The sequence below is a fragment of the Pan paniscus genome, chromosome 16, assembly GCF_029289425.2.
Source record: "Pan paniscus chromosome 16, NHGRI_mPanPan1-v2.0_pri, whole genome shotgun sequence".
Taxonomy (NCBI): Eukaryota; Metazoa; Chordata; class Mammalia; order Primates; family Hominidae; genus Pan; species Pan paniscus.
Window position 1 is genome coordinate 71,282,329 of NC_073265.2, and position 7,422 is coordinate 71,289,750.

General features: G+C 45.6%; 1 pseudogene; it reads right to left on the reverse strand.

The window, feature by feature from the left end:
* Nucleotides 1-456: 456 nt before the first annotated feature.
* On the reverse strand, nucleotides 457-962 carry LOC117976074 (peptidyl-prolyl cis-trans isomerase NIMA-interacting 4-like; annotated as a pseudogene).
* Between the last annotated feature and the right edge of the window lie 6,460 nt (nucleotides 963-7,422).

Consider the following 7,422-nt stretch of genomic DNA (forward strand, 5'->3'; position numbering starts at 1 on the left):
GGGCTGCTGAGGAAAGTTTAAGTGTGCACCATTATACGTCTACCATCACACCCTGCAGCTCCTCCTCAGCAATGACTCCATCCATCCCCATTGCTCATGGAGCTTCCCAGGTCTGGAAAGACTGAGCTAGCAAGTAGAGATGTCATTGATGCAGCCTCTCCATGAGTAGGTGACAGGTGTACTCTCCTCTCTTCCCTATCCTCTTTTTATCCTCAGAGGACTGGATTCAGCCTTGGGTCCCTGTCCTCTGGGTTCCTTCACCTTAATCACAATGAATGCTCTTGAATAGAGTAGGAAACAAATGGTGATCACCACCTCATATTTTTCTGCCAGGCAGAAAAACTTCATGACAATTTTATAGGATTCAAACACCCTTTCCCATGGGGTTAGAAATTTCTAAGTGTGCCCTTTTCATGGGCTTAGAAAATTCTTTTTTTTTCAGTCTTTCATATGATTTTATTTTCTTCATTCAACCATAATAATATGATATCCAAAGTTTGTCTTAACTGGTGGGTCTGTAAACACAGGCTTATCTATCCCACTTACAGGCAAGGCGAATGCTGCTTCTTGAAATGGTCATCTAACCCAAGTCTCCCTCTTGCCTGGCTTTATCTTCACTATATTGTGTGGCCACTCCATTGAATCTCATTCCAGACTTTAACTTTTCCATGGCTTCCATGATTTTGCCATGTTTTTCACATAGAATGTGTCTGACCTTTACTTCATTGCCACCACCTTTGGGACCTTGAGCCTTCTTGTCAGCACTGTCACTCCCAGAGGCTGCTCCCCCTTTTCCCCCTTTTCCAGAATCACTTTTTCCTTTGAGCGGCATCTTGGAAATTTGCTGTTGTACCATCCAGGCTTAGAAATTTCTAACCCCATGGAAATGGTGTTCTAATCCTGTGAAAATGTCACTGAATCTGAAACATAAAATTGTCATATTTTCCAGGCTCAGTAAAGATCTCATCACAATAAAGTCTTCCAGAATCTACCTCTGAATCCCCCTAACACATCTCTCCTCTCTTCTTTCACTTACTGGAACCAAGAGTAGCTTCAACCAGAACAGTATTAATTGTGGGAGCCTCCCGCTGAGACGGAGGCACAATTGGAAGAAAGAGAAAGTAAAAAAGAAATTGCTGGTTGCAGAGAAGTTGCTCCTGAAGGGGTTCTGTGGACTGCTTGACTGCCCCTACATATCACGCATTAGCATCTCATCCTCAGCTTCCATCCTTAACCCTGCCCTCTTCTCTCTGAGAACCTCATCTCGAGTTCCCTTCAGAATATTACCTCCTTCCAGGCAACTGCAAATTACGTTATTTCTGCATTCATCTTCATCTTCGCCCCAGTTTCATTCCTCCTGTCCACGACTGTTACCCACACCTGTGCCTTGGGCATCCTCCCTGCCTCACCTCCTGAAGAGCTTTCTTCATCAGTCTTTACATCTCTGCCTTAGGCCTGAAATCTCTCCCTCCCTCCTGGCCCTTTCCCCTCAGTGAATAAACATGTCTGTATCTCCCATTTTTTAAAAAACTCCTACCTTAATCCTGTATGGTAGACAGAATATTGCACCCCTCACCAAAACATATCTACCTCCTACTCCCTGGAACCTATGAATGTTACCTTACATGGCAAAAGAGGCTTTGCAGATGTGATTAAGGTAAAGATCTTGAGATGGGGAGATGATCCTGGATTATCCAGGTAGGACCAATGTAATCCCAAGGGTCCTTACGTAAGGGAAAGAGGAGGGCCCGAGTCAGAGAAGGAGAAGGAGATGGGACAACAGAAACACAGATCAGAGAGATGCCGTTGCTGGAAAAGGGGCCATGAGCCATGGAATACAGATGGTCTCCATAAGGTGGAAGAGGCAAGGAAGAGCTTCTCTTTTAGAGCCTTAAAAAAAAACAAAAACAAAAAAACAGCCTTGACGACACCTCAATTTTAACACTATAAAACCCATTTTTGAACTTCTGATATCCCACAATTGCAAGACAATAATGTTTTTGTTGTTGTTGTTGTTGTTTTGGAGACAGAGTCTTGCTCTGTCGCCCAGGCTGGAGTGCAGTGGCTCAATCTCGGCTCACTGAAACCTCCACCTCCCGGGTTCAAGTGATTCTCCTGCCTCAGCCTCCCAAGTAGCTGGGACTACAGGTGTGCGCCACCATGGCTGGCTAATTTTTGTACTTTTAGTAGAGACGGGGCTTCACCATGTTGGCCAGGATGGTCTCTATCTCTTGACCTCGTGATCTGCCTGCCTTGGCCTCCCAAAGTGCCAGGATTACAGGCATGAGCCACCGCACCCGGACTGTTTTTGTTGCTTTAAGCCACTAAGTTTGTATAATTTGCTACGGCAGAAAGTGGAAACTAATACACCCCACATCCTTCTTTAGCTAATTTTCAAACACTGTCCTCTCTTTCTCATGCAAACTTCTTTATCAGCTCAATTTCTTTTCCCATTAATTCTCCAAATCACTGTAATCTCTCCCCAGACTGCACTCAGTGTATTTTCCTACCAATTCTCATCCTGGAATATTCCTATCACTAGAATTTCAATTCTCTGTATCCTCAAAGTATTAGCTATAGGCCAGGCGCGGTGGCTCACGCTTGTAATCCCAACACTTTGGGAGGCCAAGGCAGGCAGATGGCTCAAGCTCAGAAGTTCAAGACCAGCCTGAGCAACACAGTAAAACCCTGTCTCTATCAAAAATACAAAAAGTTAGCCGGGCGTGGTGGTGTGCACTTGCGGTCTCAGCTACTCAGCAGGTTGGGGTGGGATAATCACCTGAGCTCGGGAGGCAGAGATTGCAGTGAGCTGAGATCAGATTGTGTCACTGCACTTTCTAGCCTGGGTGACAGAGTGAGACACCATTTAAAAAAAAAAAAAAAGTACATAATAAACGTAAAATTTTCTCTGAAAACAAAAACTATTGCCTCTGGCCCTAGTTGCCCTGAGCCTTGTTTTTCATAAACAGCAGACCCTCCCCTGCTCTTGGGGGTTTTCTGCTTTCTATGGATGAAAATCTCTGTGCAAGTGGATTTCTTGGAAGAAGGGAGAACATGGAAACAACTGGCAAAAGTTATTTTACTCATTGCTCGTGTCCTTTCACATCCCCCTGTGTCCCCTGTCAGCCCTAGTGCCTCACCCTGCACAAAGCTCAGCCCACCATTCCTTCACCCAAACCAGAGTCCCTTATTTCCTAAAGCCCTCCCCCAGCCTCCTGTTGTCCATCAGAACCCCGCGCCTCTCAGCCACTCACAGCATGGCTCGTCCTTGACCTCCTGAGGATTTCAACATGTAAACAAGGCCCTGGCTCCTCTTCTTTCCCCAGGGTCAAGGTGTCCCTCTGAGCCTGTCCTGGTCTCTGAGGTCGCTGTTCTGTCCCTTCCCAATGCACTGTCTCCTGGACCCCACGCTGGTGGTGCCACCTGGGTAGATGAGGTAGACGGTGCATTGAAATGTCTTGAATGTCACTGAGTAGAGGCTGTTCCCATAGGTACCGAATCTCTCTCTTTATTATTTGCTACATCAGATTGAAGGGTCTGGGTGAGTCCTCTGTAGGCATTGGCCCCTCCATTGAAGAAAAGCGACTGCCTCTTATCTCTGCAACTGTTGTGTCTGCTTGGCCCGCTTGCTTTTTACACATATCATTTTTGGCATCTAGTTTTCTCAGCTTGGCTGACACTTGATGTTACCACATCTCCAATTTTTTTTTCTATTTGGACTCCAAGGTTCTGAGACAGAGAGTCTTGACTCTAACTCCTCCTTGAAGAAGACTCAGTAGCTGAAAATATCCTCCACCCCATGCAAGTGTGCTCTAGAATGGTCTCCTGGGGGACAGACAGCAGCTGGACATGCAGCAGAAGCCACACTCTGTGCCGACTAGCTTCTTCGGGGTCTCTTCTCTTTTCCCTGGTTAAGAACAAGCTCACGTTTTTCAGCCATTACCTCCTCCACCAAAGACCTGATGGGACTGACAAAAAGCAACAACCGATAAACAAGAGCAAGCTTTAGCATCTTAAAAACACGCTCGCCAGAGTTTATTTTACATTTTCAATTGAAGGGTGGCAAGATAAAAGTGAGAGACTCTTGTACGCGTATGCCTCAAGCTCAGAAGATCAAACAATTCAAATATAAATTCCAGAAAGATCTTTTAGAACAGGGAGAAACCTAGTCAAAAATGAAAGGAAATTTCCCCCAGCTACAGGGAAACACTGATTTTCAAATTAAAAGGCCCCATAAAGTGCTGAGGCAGGATGACTGAGAAATGACCCAACTCAGACACATCATTGCAACATTTCAGAACACCAAAAATGAAGCAAACAAGTCTAAAACTTCTAGACTCTAGAGAAAGAAAAATAGGTTACTTAAAAAGAAAGAAGAGGTCGGGCGCAGTGGCTCACTTCCGTAATCTCAGCACTTTGGGAGGCTGAGACAGGTAGATCACCTGAGGTCAGGAGTTCAAGACCAGCCTGGCCAAGATGGCAAAACCCTGTCTCTATGAAAAATACAAAACTTAGCCGGGCATGGTGGCAGGCGCCTGTAGTTCCAGCTAATCAGGAGACTGAGGCATGAGAATCGCTGGAACCCAGGAGGTAGAGGGTTTTTTTGTTTGTTTGTTTTTGTTTTTGTTTTTGAGATGGAGTCTCGCTCTGTCACCCAGGCTGGAGTGCAATGGCACGACCTCGGCTCACTGCAACCTCTGCCTCCCGGGTTCAAGTGAATGTCCTGCCTCAGCCTCCCTAGCAGCTGGGACTACAGGCACGCGCCACCATGGCCAGCTAATTTTTGTGTTTTTAGTAGAGACGGGGTTTCACCATGTTGACCAGGATGGTCTCGATCTCTTGACCTCGTGATCTGCCCACCTCGGCCTCCCAAAGTGCTGGGATTACAGGCATGAGCCACTGCGCCTGGCCCCCAGGAGGTAGAGGGGCCTCCGCCTCCAAAAAAAAAAGAAAGAAAGAAAGAAAGAAAGAAAGAAGAATTAAATATAAGATTCCCATCAGTGATACTTGTTGACAATAGAACACTCTGCTCCCCTGATGGAACAGTTTCTTTAAAAGTTTAGAGAACTGATTAGTCAGAAGAAATGAGATCCAGGAAACAATAGCTCCAACCCAGCCCAGCCATAAAGGGATGTCCCATTATGACACTAATGCAACAGGCCTGGAGAAAAAAACACTGCAAATTGCAACAGACTGATTGAAGTAAATTTACATTATAAATTCAATGATCTCACCTTATGTCCACAAATATCTATTACACACCTATTATTCAGCCAGCAAGGCACAGAGGATACGGTGATGAGAGAGACAGACTGTCCCTGCTCTCATGAAGCTTACAGTCTAGCCCAGAGGACACTCTCTGTGGTCGCTCCCAGCTATGACCTTCCAGATATACAGTCTGGCTGTTCTCTGGCTCCGTCCCAGGACTGCAGTTCCTTGGCATCTTGGTGAAGCCATATGTGACTCAGCTGCTCTCAGCTGCTGGCCGTTCAGTGGGAATAAGGATTCCAGGGATGGCATTCCCCTTCTGACCTATGGCCCATCCTTCTGCCTTCCAAGCCAGGATAGTGTTTCCTCTCATCCTTCACCAGCCCACTGCTTCTTAGAAGGAAAGCCACCAGTTGGTGATCAGTGCCCTCCTTCAGGCTGGTCCCACTGTACTCAACTTGGCAGAAATTCCTCCAAAGTATGGCCCGTGGATGACCTCTTCCCTGAGGCAGATGCTCCCTGATTTTATGTTCTTTTTGATTTTCAATCAAAATGCAATGAAAGCAAAGTGAAATGGAGAAAGTAATTCGATGCATATGATAAAGCTGCCATTTTACCCGGAATCAGGATGAGCTGAGAGATTAAGGAGAGCAAGAAAGAAAATTGGAAGTTAACTGCTACTTAATAGCAGAATAAGGAACTGAGAATGGCTTGCTTTACTTATTATCAGTCCTCCCTGAATTACAAAATAAACAGGATAAAACTTAGTATTTTCTCTATGCAGAATAAAGGGTGACATTAAGAGGCTCTGGTAATTAAATTTAATTGGAACCAGATTTATAAAACAGACCGTGAGCTGTTGAGGACAAGGACTCTGTCTTATTCACCATTGTCTTTAAGTAAATGCTAGCTATTGTCACTGCTGTTGATGTTGTTATCTAATTATTATGTGTAACAGAATATAGAAATCAGTGCCTCAGAGGATGCACAGAAAAGGATTTTACTTTCATTGATAAATATTAGATTTTTCTATGCTAAATCGTGGCTGAATAAAAAGAACATGTACCGCTTTTCTTTGTTTTTTTGTTTTGTTTTGTTTTGTTTTGTTTTGAGATGGAATCTCACTCTGTTGCCCAGGCTGGAATGCAGTGGTGCGATCTCGGCTCACTGCAACCTCCGCCTCCCAGGTTCAAGTGATTCTCCTGCCTCAGCTTCCCCAGCAGCTGGGACTACAGGCGTGTGACACCATGCCCGGATAATTTTTGTATTTTTAGTAGAGACGGGGTTTCACCATATCGGCCAGGCTGGCCTCAAATTCCTGACCTTGTGATCCACCCGCCTTGGCCTCCCAAAGTGCTGGGATTACAGGCATGAGCCACCGTGCCCAGCCCATGTACCGCTTTTCAAGGGATAGCTTTATATAGCAGTGTTTTTATTTAAGCACTAGGAATAATATTTGTGTGAAGGCTCTTATAAGAATTCATCATTTAAAAAAGCTCTTTCTCCTCCTTGATCACCTGAACATCACACTATTGATTCATGAAAAATAAAACTTCGTCTCTCTGAGCACATTCACCTGCTCCTATTGCAGATTAACCTTCTGCATCGAGGCAAATGAATGCTTTGTTGGGAAAACCAGAAGCAAGTCCACATCATCACAAGGAGGACGTCCATAGTGCAGAGGGTAAGAATGCCTCTGTGGCATGGCCTGGGCGGCAGGGAAGCACCAAGGAGGAGGAGCAAGGAAGAGGGAAGCCAGGAGGACAGAGTAAAGGGCCAAGGGAAAATGGGAACAACATAAGGCAAAGGAGAGAGAGCCTTGTGAAAGTAGAGGATGTAGCTTGGAAAAAGAGAAAAGGAAGCAAGAGTCAGAAACAGCAGAAAGCCAACCAAAAACCTGAGAGAGAAGACATGCCTGTGGCAAGGGATGCTGGACAATATCGCATGGCTGTGTGTCCAGAGAGAAGAAGTGGGCTTGGTAAACAACCAGCAGTGTCTGCCACAAACCACCCCTCTGGGCACAGAATATCTTTTTCTCCCTTCTCAGGACACAGAAAACAAGGGGATGTTTTCTGGGCCAAGGGGATGCTGAGGCAGGAGTCACCCTTTATGCCTGGGTCAGAGCAACAGGAAGATGGAAGAGAAGGCTTGTGGGGAGAGAAATGGACAGTAAGTTCTCTTCCTCCAGTTCCAAATTTTTCTTGAGGCAGGGAC